Raw genomic sequence first — 17662 nt, 5'->3', positions numbered from 1 at the left:
TACACAAATTTTCAAAATCACGCCTTAAAGTTTGCAATTTAGCAATCTTAACTTTTGATGTCCCTTGATATGCTATTTCTAAAATATCCCATGCAATTTTAGACTTTTTAGCAACACAAACCTTAAGAAAAATTGATTCATCTAAAGATTGTTGAATTAGAAACAATGCTTTAGCATCCTTTTTCCTATTATCTTGTAATTTATCCTTTTCATCTTGTGTTAATGTAGACTCATCTTGTGGTTCAATAAAACCCTTTTCAATAAGATCCCATATGCCTTGAGAACAAAATAGTGTCTTCATTTTTATAGCCCAAAATTCATAATTTTTACTAGAAAATATTAGAATTTGTGGTTGAGCTATACTACTTCCTGAAGCCATATTAATACACAATTACAACTGCACCTTACAATTTTAAACTTTGCTTTACAAAGAAAATCCACCAAACAAGTCTAAGCCAATGACATATAGCTTAAAAAAACAACATTATAATGCTTATTTTCCCCTTTTAACAATTTTTTTTTTTATCATTAAGCTTCACTCCAAAAAATCAGCTCATACCTTCTTCAAACATTAAACTGGGATATTTTCTTCTCTCAATCTTGGCAGCCACTAGTCTCCAACTTTAGAAGCTGATAATTATCTGCAATCAAGAAAACATTAGAAGCTTCATTCACTGCTACAGCAGTTATACATATCAACACATAATTTTTTTCTTCGTAAGCCCAGCTCTTCATGCTCTGATACCAATTTGAAGGTAAAGAGAGACAAATACACAGAGATAATAACTGATTTTATTGCCTTGCACAAATGCATTACATAAGACCTCTATTTATAGAGGGTATGAGAACTCTCTACACACGACACATTTTACACATGTTACACTATATTAAATATAATATTACATATATTAAAAACATGGGCGGCTGGAATGACAGAGTGTTTGCTATGTAATTTATTATGGATGGTGGATAGACGGCTGAGTTGTGGGCTGGACGTGGGCTGGTTGTCTACTTTTAATGACAAAAGTTAATACTACTAACTACCGCCAACAATTCCTCCTCCTCCTCTGATGAACTATCTTCGTCCTCCTCCTCATCAGAAGACTAACTTTCACTCTCGCCTTTCATAGACTCCCCTGCATCCACAACTAATCTAGCAATACTCTCTTCAAGAGCCTCAACAACAACCGTAATTGCAGAATCAGGATCAGATTTATTCTGAATCAGAATCTCACAAATCTCAGCCGGTGTCAAACGCCCACCAGAATTCATCCTCTCTTCTACAGACATAAACAACAAATGATCCTCCAAATCCAAGTAATTAAAAACCAGGTGCTTGAAAGCCTCAAACCCACAGTAAGACAGAAGAATGTGCATATCCATTCTCCCACTTCTCAACAACGCAGGGTCGAGTCTCTCCCGATGATTAGTCGTAAAAATCATGATCCTCTCTTCCTCACAGCTTGATGATGCGGAGCACACAGTAGAAGGGAAATGTAAATGATAAAGCTTTCTAATATACTCAGTTCATAACAATACAGAGAATCACAAACAAAGAATTATAACTGTGAAAATGAAGAAACCACAAGATATGAACTGGAAACTTAATTCTTCTTTTCATTATTCCATTTTAGATTACATTCTCCATTCATCGATTTTCATTCATTCCTCTTATTCTGCCCTATTCTACCTTCCTACTATCAGAGATTTTATTCCCTTGTATATATAACTTTGCAAAGACTAAATAGATCTCATAACTTCCCATAACTGGCTCCTCAACTAACCCTAACTTCTAAACAACTCATTATTGTATCAACGACACTAATGTTTGTCCCCTAATTACATCATTAAAAAAATCATTTTATAACTAAGACATAACCCAAAAATTAAAATAAATTATGAAAAATGCATATAGAATCTTGGATCATTGAATAATTGCTAATCTCATGATGCCCCTGCATCATACTCCAGGGACAGAAAAATTCAAGTCCCGTTGAATTGCTATGACCTTCTTCCGGATTTTTCAATTATATGGTATCACAATGATGACTGAATTGATGCCACTTGCCATAACATGCTGGTTCCAATCTGTAGGGTAAATGCCCTTCTTGGCATGTGTAATGATAGCTTTATGGAATTTTAGAACAAATACATTTGCCAGCCGCATATCACCTGCATAAAAATACCAATCAACTTGATACACAATCTGATCTTCTTCCTATTTATATATCTCTAGAGCATAACAGTGATCAACAAATACTTCATCCTTGTCATTAATAGTCTTCTCCTCAGCCTATAATCCTTGGACTATGTCCATTCTGTCTTGATCATTTTTGTCAACAGCTCCATCATCCAAGCAATTTATTTCTTCAACCATACCTATCACCAACTCTTCCTCATCTGCAAGAACCTTTTCCTCACAAGGTTCAACAACAACCTCTTGTTTTTCATTCTCACTCTCACTCTCTACACTAGCATTCATTTGCTGTACATGCCCTTCCAATGGAATGTGTACCACTTCTTGATCCTTGTTTTCATCAACAACTTCATCTTCATCTATTGCTTGCTCCAAAAGCAATGCTATCCTCTCCCACTTTGCAATACTCTTATCTAACTCTTCTCTAAGATTCTTGTAACTATCTTCTTCTTGTTCTTCCAAAATCCTTCTTAGGCTTGTCAACTCCTCTCGTCTCATCCATTCTATTTATTTTTTTCTTGCTTCTTCTTCCTTCTTCTTTCTTTCTCTTTCTTCTCTCTCTTTTTTATCCTCGTACAAGTACTCTTTCAACACCTTAATTATTTCTCTTTCACTCCTTGTCAAAACCATCTTCTCAAATCAATCTAGGGTTCATTAGATATCCAACCACCACCTTGGAACACTCTTAGAGGATAATTCAACTCCAAGCATCAACAAGGGACCTTCAACCTGCCAAATCCTAGATCTTCTTCCCAGACTTTTTACTGTGCTCTGATACCAATCTGATGCAGAGCACATAGCAGAAGGAAAATGTAAATGATAAAGCTTTCTAATATACTCAGTTCATAACAATACAGAGAATCACAAACAGAGAATTATAACTGTGAAAATGAAGAAACCACAAGATATGAACCAGAAACTTAATTCTTCTTTTCATTATTCCATTTCAGATTACATTCTCTATTCATCAATTCTCATTCATTCCTCTTATTTTTCCCTATCCTACCCTCCTACTATCAAAGATTTTATTCCCTTGTATATATAACTTTGCAAAGACTAAATAGACCCAATAACTTCCCATAACTGGCTCCTCAACTAACCCTAACTTCTAAACAACTCATTATTGTATCAATGACACTAATGTTTGTCCCCCTGATTACATCATTAAAACAATCATTTTATAACTAAGACATAACCCAACAATTAAAATAAATTATGAGAAATGCATATAGAATCTTGGATAATTGAATAATTGCTAATCTCATGATGCCCCTGCATCACTCGACCACAGCCCATCTGCAAAATTCAGCAGACCAGAAAGAGTAATGGTCGAAGAAGAACCACTATACCCGTCCTTGTGAGATTCAGTCGGCCTCCTTCCCATTTCCTTGGCGGTCCTCAAATCGACATTAAACTTGCCCATTTCTCTGGTGGGAAAATCTGCGGCACAATTGATGTCCTCAACGACAATAATAGATTTGCTCGACGTCCCCATCAACAAATGATGAAGAACAGAGTTGTCCAAAACCTTGGTGAGCTTGAGATCATAAACATCATAATTCATGTAGTTTGCAAGGGCAGTGATGAGGCTCAATTTTCCTATACTAGGAGGCTCGTAGAGAAGAAACCCCCTTTTCCAAGCTCACCCCGTTCTTCAGTAAAACTCCCTGTTTTGCTGAAAATAGTCGAGATCATTCTTCACCCTGTTCTTCAGGGCAAGATCGAGGGCCAGGGATTCGAACATGGACAGATGCTTGAACACCACCGAGCTCCACCTTGGATGTCTCTCATTATTACTGTAAAGCTTCCTCTCCTGGCTCCACCTCTGCATGACCTCTGCATACTTCAAAATGTGGTCGATATATGGAGCTAAGATCTTTGCTCTGTCTTTGTTCAAAACTCTTAGGACATATTTTCTTTCTGTGCTTCTCCCTCCCATGTCTCTGTCACTCCATTGTTTTTCCTCTATTTTGAGCTCGTGCATCCACCATAGTTGGGTCCCCTAGAATTCATCTTTGTTGTTGTGTTCAGATGGGAGACTCAAGGCGGGCTTGCTGTTTCGATTGGGATGAGAGATTGAGACTCTTGGGGCATTTTCTGTTGCTTTGAGGCTGCTAAGATAGAGTCACACAGAGACATATATCTTGTTGGAAGATCCCATGGAGGATTCTTCGATTTCAGGGATTTCAATGTGGGTGTATGCACTCAGATTGTCTCTGTAGAGCTTCTAGAGATTGTAGAGTTGGCAGAGATAGGAAGGGATGCCATTGGTTTGAAAGGACATCAAACCCATCATCGACCATAGCATTGTTCTATCCGACTCCATCTCTTCAAGCAGACTCAATTAGAGGGCTCTGGATATTTGCTCGTTTGTGCTTGGGAAACTATATGTTTGAGAAAGTAATGGGCTGGTGTCCCATGGAGCCATGTATCAAATTTCAGTTTCTAAATTTGTGGAAGTTGAGAAGAATTTAAATATTTTAAATAAGTAAAAAAATGGCATAACTTGTTATGTGGTACAACTTTTTCCTACGCCCTAACTCTTTTTCATGTGCTCAATTTAAGAGAGCTGAAAAATAGGGGCTCCTATTTTGGAGGAAAAGATTCTAAATTATCCTTTAGCCCCCCAAAACAATTCTCATGGGACCTCTATTCCAAAAAATAGAGCCTCCCTTCAAATTATTAGTAGTTCATGCCACAGGTAACTATAACATCCATGCTATGCAAGAGTCTACAACATAATGGTAAATTGTGAGCCTCTTATGTTGGAGATCTTGGGTTCGGTTCTACTCAAGCTTGATAAATAATAATAATAATTAATCACAATACATAATAAATAAATAATCTATGCTGATTTCTTTTCTCTATTAATTGTGGCCAAGAGGAAAACTTTATTTTTTGGTGACTTCCTATATGCCTTTTTAAATTTTTATTACTATTTACAATGATAATATTTCTTATTCGATTCTAATTGGACCTCATAGTGTACAGTAGGGTTTCAAAGCTTTTTTACACCATAAAGCTTCCTAATGCTTTATTTAAATTAAATTCTACTTCACATTTAGGTGTATTTACATAATAATTTCAACATCTTGTAGAGAAATATTATTTGTTTGTAATTTTTAGTATTTAACATTGTGGTTGAGTAGGCAGGAGCCTACAATACAATGATAAATTGTGAGCCTCTTGTCAAAGAGCTCTTGGGTTTGAATTTACTTTCGCTCGTGCTTAATAAATAATAATAATTAATCACAAAGCACAATAATTAATCTTGGCTTCAGCCTCTTCTAATTTTTACTATAATTCACTAAGACTCTTAAAATTTTGACCTTGCATTTAAATTTTATCCTAAGTTTTATCAACTTTTTTCATTCCCTTCTAAACTCACTTATCTTTAGATTTAATCTTGTTATCATTATCAGTGAAGAGTATGGTAAATAACTCAACAGGTTTGCGACAGTTGGCAATCATGAAACTTTTGCCTTGAAATATTTAGTAGTCTCTAGATCCCTCGATCAGGGTATCCTCTATAAAAAAGGCCTTATCTTCATTTGATCTATCTTGCATGTTTTTCTGGTAATCATATTTAGTCTCTGTAACTAATTATCGATAGTAGTAGTCTTACATGCCCTGGTAACTTGAACCCTGGCATTTAGGGGAAGGCAACACCCTAGCTAATGATCTTGCTTTGAAGGTACTAATGGTATTGAGATATGGAAAAGATATTTATCTGACATAGAGGAATCTCCCTTGATCTGACTCATTGGTCTTTTCAAATCCTTTCACCGCCACTACCTATCACTCTGCCCCTAGGAAACCTTTTTAGATTTTTTAGATTATTCCTAAGTTTGTGATTAACACGTGAATCTGTAACCTTATTAGTTTAGCTATTAACTTTCAATACCAAGGATAGATTAACCCCTCAAACTAGGGTCTTTTTCATGCATTCTCTCTGAATTTAGTACGAGATGGACACCCCCATTAAACTATGTTGTAATTCAAGGCTTATGGCTTTGATGAACCAATCAAAGCAGAACGATTAAGGTTGATGTTGATCAAAAGCAATAAGGTTATAATAAGGGCAGTCATGAGGGTTTTGGGAGAACAATACATCAAGTGCCCAAATCAATGGAGATCAAACTGTGACATAGTGAAAATGTTTACAACCATAGCCTGCCATGTTTATGATGATAATGATATGGTTGTGGAGCTCTATACTAAGATTTTTATTCAAAGTATTTAGCTTAGTCTTGAAGAAGCATTATGAAATATTAGGGAGGACCTAACTATCCCATCAGGTGCCAACTATAGGATGCTCTATATCAGAGGAGAAAAAGCCCCTACATATCCAATCATCTTCACAAAAGATGAAGATGGTTTCTAGGCAACTCGACCGATCTTTGCAAGAAATCTGAGCTTCTTGGCCCATAATCATGGGGTTTTTGACCCAACCAATTTTAACTAGGTAGAAGATTACATAGCAGAGGATGAAGTTTTGGAAGATGAAGCAATGGAGGAAGTGGTCCAACAATTGCGAAAGGAGGTTGAGGAAGATTTGAAGTAGTTAAATTCACTATCAAAGCTAAATCTTTGACCAAGATCTATGGTTTTAGGCTATGTTCTAAGTTTTTAAACAATCTTATAATTTTAATGACCTCCCATTTTGTTTTAGGGAGTACAACATACTATTTTATATTAACAACTACTATAAACTTTAATTATTATATTTTAGATGCATTCATCATGTGAAAAGGTATACTGCTATACAAGGATAACATGTTTGTGAAGGTTGTTTGTTTGTTGCCTTCTTTCCAACCAAAAGATAGATTCACAACCCAGGAATGGTCTAACATAACTAAAAGGTAAAACTGGGAAGTTGTCTACTATTCAAATGGATTTGGTATCAATGAACTTGTTTTGTTAGGAACTAATTTGGTTTTGCAGCATAGTAGAGTTTTCCTTTATATTTGCAGGTCATTGACAGGGTTATAAAATCATGCCTCCTCTAGTATTCTCTCCCACTCACTCACTGACATGTATGGATTTTTTTGTTCTCTCCCCTGCTTGATCCCTCTTTAGAACTAAATGCAATTCAATATTCATCTTGTAATCTTTCTATCATTAAAATTCAAAATGATAGGAAGCCATCAATAGATTTATTGTAACAAAGGTATTTCTATTATAAATATAAAGATCTCCAAGACTGAGACTTTGTAAACTAGGGTATGCCCCTTTTAAAATTTGTAATAATATTGGACTACGGTCCCAGGCAAGACTAGAGGTTTTCTTCTCTGTTCTTTCCTATTAGTGCCTATTTTAATGAAGGATCTTGTATGTCATTTCTCAAATAATAAATATACAAATTAATGGCTTTGGCCTTTTATCGATAAAAAAACATTGTGGTTGAATGTACAATTATTGTCCACTACTGTGTTCAATATTTTTGGTCATCGAAATAATTTTGGCTTGTAGTCTTATCAACTTTAATGGGTGAGACATTTTCGGTGACCAATATCTAACCAAAATTGTCCTAATTTGTCTATCATTTTATGTGTTAGAAAATGAATGCATGCTTTTGAGAAAATTGTGGGGAGAATGCATTTGGTATTATGCCACTTAATGCTTTTATTGCTTTTGTGAATACTTTCACCTACCATTGTTATTGAAAAGCTTCCTCTCTTGACTCCTCTGCACATCCTCTGTATATTTTGAAATGTGGTCAATATATGGAGCTAATATCTTTGCCTTGTCTTTGTTCAAAACTTTCATGACACATTTTCTCTTCATCCTTTTTCCTCCCCTATCTCTGCCACTCCCCTATTTTGCCTATGTAGCGATTATGTGGCAACCTTGTTTCTTTTGACTTGGTCAAATTTGGTTTTAACTTGGATTTAGATGATGATTAAGTTAACTACTATTTTACAATGTGATTAATAGTGTGAGTAAATGGATGATTAATGCATTGGAAGTTTTGGTTATATCTTTCTATGTTAATCATGATTAGGATTATAATGTTATTTTATGATGAAGTAATGAATTTCTAGATGATAATGTATAAGTTACATTTCATGATGATGATGATGATGCACAACAAATATTGATGCGTGTGATATTACTTTGATATTATGATGTTCTCAATATTGAATTAATTGTTTGTGAGGGATACTAACTTTATCTTGTTTGCGAATGTTTGAGTATATACATGATCAATAGGATGAGAGTATGGTTGAGGTAGAGAGCATTAGCCTCTCGAAAGGGGATGCATCGAATGGTCTCCTAGCCACACACACACATACACACTTAGTATTTTTATGATGAATTAATTTAATACGACATGCTAATAGATATAATCGTATAGAAGTAATTCTTATTACTGTGTTTGATATATATGCGAATAATGTTCAATACTAAACTATGCTAATGGACAAGCACATAGAAATCGAATAAAAATGTATTTTCCTTGTTGTTGATTGTTTGTAAACATAACAATGGTGTTATATATATATATTGAAAATTATAATTATTCTTGCATTGGTTGTGATTACTGAACAACATTGATTTATAACTAAGCGAGGAGATTGAGGAGAGAATACAGGTTCGAATTGGGGGGAAAATAGTTATGTGAAATGGAGTGGAGGAAACAACTTTTAATGCTAGTACCTGAATCAAGTACAAGGGAAGAAATAAGTTAAGGAGAAATGGGAGAACTAAGGGGGCATGGATGGCTACAGACGTTGGGAACTGGGTGAAGTACTAAGTTCAGGGGAGAATTTGCACTTCATTGATGTTGTTAAGCCTTAGAAAACAATGTCTAGGGGAAGGAAGGAGTTGGGGAATAGTGACTGCCAGGCATATTTGATTTCAACAACTTCCAGGTTTCTTTTATTGTTCTTGTTCTTTGTTAGTGAATTTTATGAGTGTATATGTGTTGAAAGGAATAAAATTTATTTCTAAAATTTGTATGAACATTTCTACTTGAACAAAAATATGTGGAAGTCATGATTTAATTTCTACTCTTGTGTGCTTGAAAGGAATGAAAATTGGGTATTTGTACTAGGCATCTTCCACCTTTGTCGTGGGTTCCATTAGATCTCTTTTATTTTATCCACCAACTCTATTAGTAATCTATCTTTGTTTTAAATAGAAGCATGTGTTCATTTCCATGAAACATTTTGACTTCCTTGGAAAAACGTATCCTCTTCTAGCAACGCACTCCTCTTTACTGGGAGTTAATTTGTTTCTTTTCTTTGGTTTTATTACATTTTTTTTTTCTCGTCATGTGTTCAAACTAGCAAGATATTTGCATTAAATGATTTTTTTCCAGTTGTATGTTAAACCTCCATGTGTCTGGGAGGTTAGTGCTTATGTTTAGAAGATAGATTTAATTGTTTTGTAAAAGAAGCTGGATTTTGTAAGACACCGTATTGTTGTGAGAAGTGCTTAGGCCTGTAGCTTTTTTTAATAAAAAAATAACTAACAAATATTAGGAAGGATTCTCTTTTATTTGACGTTTTGTCAACCATGGAAACATATATGGATTTAAACTCTGTTCAGTTTTTTACTCAAAACCAACCATGGATATGAAAACATATTTATTATAAGAATTTTCTTCTATGGCAGACAGTGAGCTTGAATAGATTTTGTGAATTGATAAATCCCTACTGCTGAGAGTATATTAAACTTAGTACAGGATTACATCCATGGATTATTACTAAGACTATATCATGATAATCTTAATCAGTGATTTAACGTAGTCAGTACAACTTGTTTTATAATTAAAAAATGTATGCTCAAAGAACTCTTTCTTATATTTTTACTAGTGAATGTCATATACTAAATGGTATGAGTATGTGGTGCAATTGTTATTTAAAATTTTTGGACTATCATTTGTTTTCAATGTTGGTCATGTTTCATTTAAGATTTGAACTGCAAATGATAAACTCCTTGGAAATAAATTTTATTCTAAAGTATATTATCCTGAGAAATTTTTCGTATTATGATCAATGTGCCTGTACAAACAAATGTTGATATTGTATGAACTTGGACTTCTAATTTTGTCAATAGAATGTTCAAGAGAGATTTTGTCTCAAGGAGTTAGACAACAAATTTGAACAATCCTTTGTTCCACGTTAAATTAAATTTGTGTTAGTCCTGGGTAATGATTTTTATTCTTTTAATGGTTGGGTGCATTGTGGAAAATGGGGAGGGTGGAGATGGATGCATCATTTTTTGCTTCTCACAACCTGTCAAATTCTGAGAATAGGATTCATTATGTTTTGTCTCTATCTTAGTATTGTTGACAAATTTTAGTGCTTGGTGACACCATTTGATTTATGCATTTTAATATGTTGTTTCTGACATTAGCATATATGTGTGTGACTATGCTTATTTATATTTTTTCATATGTGTAGATATGCATAGAATAAAGAAATGTACATCCGGGTGGCTATATTACAATTTTTCTTCCACTGCATGTGGGTAGATGTGTAGTGTTTTTTTCTTTTCCCTACTACTTTCCATGATTAGGCTGCTAGGCACATGGATGCACGTAGTATGTTTCACGGCTGCACCGGATCCATTCGATCCATCTTGTTCTGGGAAGCTAGGATTCTCATGCTAGGGTTAGGGTGCTCTTCATTGTGAGGAAGAATTCGGGGGGAGTAAACACTGTGGTTGGCAAGGTAAAAGCACCCGAGTCACACTCTTGTTCTCAGATAGGAAAAGGACGATGTCTGAGGGATTTGGAGACTGGATACACTTTTAGAACACTTGTCAATTTTTAGAGGTCTATCATATGGTCATGTAACTTCATCTTGGTGATGATGTATGGTATTCATCTATTGATGTAATGCTGATTATTGGATATTGTAAACTTAAAAGTTAGCAATGTATCATTATTCAAGTTTACACATGGTACTTCCGCACCATAGTTTTATGCTGTAATGCATTTTCATGTCAAAATCAACAAGTTAATTTTGCATTGAGTTTCTCTTTGATTACTGTATACTCAAGTTTACAAAAAACAATGAATGATGAGTTGTACTTTAAGTTAACAACCTATTATCCTTGATTACATTTTAAATTGATATATGCTTGACTTTTCTTATTTTAGCATTCAATGACGTGGCATTCTTTTTCACACTTTTAGCTTTCTGTGTGTTTTGGCAATCTTGTGTGGGGTTGGTTCTTACATATGGTATCAGAGTTATGTTTTAGCCCTAGGCCCTTGTGCTACTATGCCAACTTGCGCCAATGTGTGCCAGGTGTTTAATTTACCATCATGGCCACAAGAGCTAATTGTAGAAGTGGGTCCAAGAGTGGTGCATGAGCTGAGGAATCTAATGAGAGGTTAGATCAGATAATGACACTATTGACCCACCAAGAGGTTTTTTTACAACAACAAGGTCAAAGGATGGATAACCTTGAGCATGGGACTCGAGGTAGACAAGCTAAAGAGGAGGCAAGGAAGCATGATGAAGATTAGCGCGCTGAAGCCTTGCGTAAACAAGAGGAGGAACTCAGGAAGAAACGTGAGGATGAATAGTTGGCTGAGGCTCTTAGGAGATTTGAAGTAGAGTAGAAGGCTGAAGTTGATTGTTGGGTTGCTCTTATTAATATTGACAGGGTATAGATAACAACTAACTTGAGAAAAGATCTCAAGAAGGTGACTCCAACCACATTTCATGGTTGAACTTCTAGGTAAGATGCCGAGGCATGGATTACCAGCATGGAGACATATTTCCTAGTTTGAAACTATACAGGGAAATCTAGAGTAGCTTGGGCCACATTTCAGCTGATGGGTGAGGTAGCTACTTGGTGGGAAAATGTGATGGCTGAAAAGAAATATTAGCATGTGGAGGTAACATAGGAAGAATTTTTGCAACTCTTTCACAAATGATGGTTACCACAACTATTCTATGTCAATAAATCATCAAATTTATACAAGCTAGTTCAGGGAAACATGAATTTCACAGAGTATCATGAGTTCTTTTGTCATTTGGTGAAGTATGTTCTACAATACTAACATTATGAACTATTTAGAACCCAAAAATTTGTGATGGATTTGAAACTTTAGATTTATAGTTAGGTCAAAATGTAGGAGCCTAAGACCATGGAATTTGCACTACGTAAGGTCCTTAAGTAGGAATAGAGGTTGAAGGATGTTTCCTCATCTGAATCCTCCAACTAGAACTATAAAAGAAAGTTCTAGGATAATAGGTCTTATCAAGATAATAGACAAAAGGGAAATTGAAAGAAAAAAATCAGAAACATGAAGGATAAGGGACAAGACAATTCTAATAGAAACAAGAACAAGGGAAACTAGAACAACAAAAAGAACCAAAATAACAAAAATGGAAATGGAAGGAATGGAAACAACCGAGGTGATCAAAACAAGAATGATGACAAGTGAAGCCCTAGGACAGGATGCTTTATTTTTGGCGGTAAACATTTTTCCACTAAGTGTCCATAGTGATCTGCCAAGAAGGAATTTCCTCCACAACACCTCATTCATGTTGTAGTTGATCATAGGCAAGTAGATTATCAAGCCACTCCTATTCAGATGACTGGTACACTTTTTGAATACCCTGTTTCTATTCTTATAGATACTGGTGCTACTGAATGCTTTGTAGATCCTAAGATAGTTGCTAAGATACATGTTAGAGCTAGTTTTATGGCTGAACCTTGGATTGTAGAATATGGTAACAAGACCAAACACAAGGTAGAGAAATGCTTATTTTTTAGTGAGTTGGAACTCCCTAGCTTTCGAATAGAGGTCAACCTATGTGTAGCGCCATTGGGCTCATATGATGTCATCCTAGGTATCAATTGGTTAAGTGAGCATAAAGCTTTAGTAAACTATCAAGATAAGGTGATTGAATGTGTCGATGACATAGGTCACTCAGTGAGTGTAAATCGTGTCAAACGACCATTACAATTAAGGAAAATTTCAGCAATGTAATTGAAGAAGGCCAAGAGGAAGGGTTTCCAGTTTTTTTTGCTCATGTCAAGAATCTAGAAGAGACTCCACCTTGATTAGAGGATCACCCATGATTTGCCCAAACTACCCCCTAAGAGGGAGTTCAATTTTTCCATAGACCTTGTGCCAGGAGTAGAACCACAATATGAGATTCCCTACCACATGACTTCCATAGAGATGTATGAGTTGAACACTTAGCTATAGGAACTCTTGGATAAAGGTTTCATTTGACCTAGTGTATCATTTTGGGGAGCTCCTGTAATCTTCATCAAGAAGAAGGATGGTACCTTAAGGTTGTGCATTGATTATCACATGCTAAATAGGGTAACCATAAAGAATTGGTAGCCTCTCCCAAGAATTGATGAATTGTTTAATCAAATGAAGGGAGAAACCATATTCTCTAAAATTTATTTGAGATCTAGATATCACCAACTTTGGATTCGGGAGAAAGACATACCTAAGGCAACATTTAGATCAAGGTATGGGAATTATGGGTTTGTAGTCTTACCTTTTGGATTGACAAATGTACCTGCCACTTTCATGAATTTGATGAACAACATATTCAGAGACTATCTCGGTAAATTTGTGGAGATATTTATTGATGGTATTTTAATATACTCCAAGAATTTGGAAGAGCATGAAGAGCATTTGCACATAGTTCTATAGTGTTTGAGAGAGAAGAAGTTGTATGGGAAACTCTCTAAGTGTTCATTTTATCAAAAGGAGATCCACCACTTGGGGCATATTTTATCAGTTGATGGCATAGCAGTGGACCCTACAAAGATTACAACTATCCTTGAATGGCCCACTCCATAGAACGTAAGTGAACTTAGGAATTTTATGGGTCTTGTTGGGTATTTTAGGAAATTTGTTAAGGGATTTTCTAGCATAGCAACATTGATTACATCTCTTCAGTGCAAGGGTAAAAGATTTGAGTGGACAGAAACATGTGAGAAAGCCTTTCAGTTGCTTAAGCAAAGGCTTACTACTACTCTTATCTTGATTATATCAGATCTTAATGGACACTTTGTTGTCACAACAAATGCATCAGGAGATGGGCTTGGGGGTGTACTGATGTAGGATGGTAAGGTTGTTGCCTACAAGTCTAGGAAGCTCAAATTGCATGAAGTGAATTATGGTCCTCATGATTTAGAATTGGCTATGATAGTACATGCTTTGCAGATGTGGTGGCATTACTTATTAGAAATCCATTTGAGCTTAAGACTAATCATATAGGGTTGAGATATATTTTTAGTCAACCTAATATGAATGCTAGATAAAGGCAGTGGCTTGAATTCCTCAGTGAGTACAATTTTGGCATAGAGTATATTAAAGGCAAAGAGAATAGGGTAGCGAACACACTTAGTTGCAAGAGGCATATCACCACTATCACTTCATCTTGAACTCATGTGAGGGAGCATATTCTTTAGTACCTTCCTAGAGATATCCATTATGAATGGGTGAAGTTAGTTTTGGACACCGATGCCTTTGATCCATGATTTGATGATTATTTTTTTGATGATGATGGTGTGCTTAAGTACCGGAATAGGATTTATATTCCCAACCATGAGGGGTTGTGTAAAGTTGTTCTTGAGGAGATGCATTGCACTCCATTTTTAGGGCACATAGGGGTAAACAAGATGATGGTTGATTTGAGACCTTTATACTTTTGGCCAGGACTCAAATAGGATGTGACAAAGTATGTTGCCCAGTGTTTGGAATGTCAACATGTCAAGGCTGAGCATGTCCATCTGGAAGGACTTTTGTACCCACATGATATTCCACAATATAAATGGTAGGTTATTAGCATGGACTTTGTTCAGGGTTTCCTCATGAATCGACACAAGAATGATGTCATCTTGGTTGTAGTCAACAAATTAACCAAAGTTGCCCAGTTTATTCCTAGTAGTCTAAGGACAAATCACCAATTTTGGCAAGAAAGTTTGTCCAAGACATATTTCGACTACATGGTATTCCAGAAACCATCATCTTTGATAGGGATACCCGAACAACTTCAAGGTTTTCGAAAACCTTGAACTCCACCTTGGGTACACGCTTGAATTTCAGCACAACTTACCACCCTAAGACTAATGGTCAGATTGAGAGGGTGAATCAGGCACTTGAAGATTTGTTGTGCATGTACTACATGGATCAATAGTAGAAATAGGAGGAGTATCTTCCATTGGTGGAGTTTTCCTATAAAAATTCCTACCATTCTTCTTTGGGGATGGCTCCATTCGAGGCTCTTTATGGATGAAAGTGTTAGACTCCTATTAGTTGGGATAGGGTAGAAGACAAGGTTATTGTAGGTCCTAAGATGCTAAAAGAGATGGAAGATCAGGAAATCTTAATCCACAGTCAGCTGAAAGAGGCAACAAATCAACATAAGAGTTATGCAGACAAGAAACACACTTTCCAATAGTTCCAGATTGGGGATAAGGTGTTTTTGAGAGTTAGACCACATAAGAGTTCAATCTCATTTGGCAAGAGCTCAAAGCTTGCCCCAAGATTTTTCGGCCCGTTTGAGGTCTTAAAAGTTATCAACCCAATTGCTTATTAGCTTGCTCTGTCGCCTACTTTAGCCTATATTCATAATTTCTTCCATGTTTCTTTTCTTAAGTTATGTCATCCTGAGATATCTCATGTGCTTGACTAGCATGCATTGTAGGTACATGATCTAGGGGTGATGGTAGTTCAGCCCACACGACTCATTGAGCAACGTACCATCAGGGTACGAGACATGAACATCCCACAAGGTCCAATGTGACCAATTTGGTGTGGATAGTGCCACTTGGAAGGATGCCGAGGATTTATAGAAATCCTTTCCCCATCTTTTTGAATAATTTGCTTTATTTCTGTTAGATCTCAATTTTGGGTTTGTGTGTTTAATTTTGTTGTGATTGGCATCGGGATGATGTCTTTTCCTAGAGGGGAGGGATGCCACAACCCATCTTATGACTTTCATTGTTTTTCCTATGTGGCTATTATGTGGCAACCTTATTTCTTTTGACTTGGTCAAATCTAGTTATAACTTGGATTTAGATGATGACTAAGTTAACTACTATTTTATGATGTGATTAATAGTGTGAGTAAATGGATGATTAATGCATTGGAAGTTTTGGTTATATCTTTCTATGTTAATCATGATTAGGATTATAAAATTATTTTATGAAAAAGTAATGAATTTCTAAATGATAATGTATAAGTTATGTTTCGTGATGATGGTGATGCATAGTGGATATTCATGTGTGTGATATTACTTTGATATTCATGATGTTTTCAATATCGATTTAATTGTTCATGAGGGATACTAACTCTATCTTATTTGTGAGTGTCTCAGTGGATGTAGGATCGACGGGATGAGAGTGTGGTTGAGGTAGAGAGGGTTAGCCTCTCGTAAGGGGATGCATCGAATGGTCTCACAACCACACACACATACACACTTAGTATTTTTATGATGAATTGATTTAATGCGACATGCTATTTTGTTTAATTAATAGACATAATCATATAGAAGTAATTCTTATTACTTTGTTTGAAGTAGTAATTGAGGAATGCATTTGCTTAAGTTTTATATATATATATATATATATATATATATATATATATATATATACACACACACACATGCACACACACACACAAAATTATAATGATTCTTGCATCGATTGTGATTATTGAATGATATTGATTTATAACTAAGGGAGGAGATTGAGGAGAGAATAGAGGTTTCAATTGGAGGGAAAAATAGTTACAAGAAATGGAGTGGAGGAGAAGACTTTTAATACTAATACCCAAATCAAGTACAAGGGAAGAAATAAGTTAAGGAGAAAGGGGAGAACTAAGAGGGCATGGATGGCTACAAACATTAGGAGCTAGGTGAAGTACTAAGTTCACGAAATAATTTGCACTTGGTTGATGTTGCTAAGCCTTAGAAAATAATGAAGGGGAAGGAAGGAGTTGGGGAATGGTGACTACTAGGCAGATTTGATTTCAACAATTTCTAGGTTTCTTTTATTGTTCTTGTTCTTTGTTAGTTAATTTTGAGTGTATATGTGCTGAAAGGAATAAAATTTATTACTAAAATTTGTATGAACATTTCTACTTGAACAAAAATATGTGGAAGTCATGATTTAATTTCTGCTCTTGTGTGCTTGAAAGGAATGAAAATTGAGTATTTGTACTAGTTGTCTTCCACCTTTATCGTGGGTTCCATTAGATCTCTTTTATTTTATCCACCGATTTTGTTAGTAATCTATCTCCATTTTAAATAAAATCATGTGTTCATTTCCATGAAATGTTTGACTTCCTTAGAAAAACATATCTTCTGTTAGCAACACACTCCTTTGTACTAGGAGTCAATTTGTTTCTTTGCTTTGGTTTTGTTACATTTCTTTTTGTAGTTACGTGTTCAAACCAACAATATATTTGCATTAAATGATTTTTTGTCCAGTTGTATGTGAAACCTCCATGTTTTTGAGACATTA

At 35.4% G+C, this 17662-nt stretch overlaps 1 pseudogene; it reads right to left on the bottom strand.

Moving 5' to 3' along the window:
- Window positions 1–594: 594 nt before the first annotated feature.
- On the bottom strand, window positions 595–4523 carry LOC149575397 (AAA-ATPase At3g50940-like; annotated as a pseudogene).
- Window positions 4524–17662: the final 13139 nt, after the last annotated feature.

This window comes from Cupressus sempervirens, chromosome 2 (genome assembly GCF_028749045.1).
Source record: "Cupressus sempervirens isolate cs-2001-9-10 chromosome 2, ASM2874904v1, whole genome shotgun sequence".
Classification (NCBI taxonomy): domain Eukaryota; kingdom Viridiplantae; phylum Streptophyta; class Pinopsida; order Cupressales; family Cupressaceae; genus Cupressus; species Cupressus sempervirens.
The sequence above is the reverse complement of the archived record's forward strand: the minus strand, read 5'-3'. Positions and strand labels throughout refer to the sequence as shown.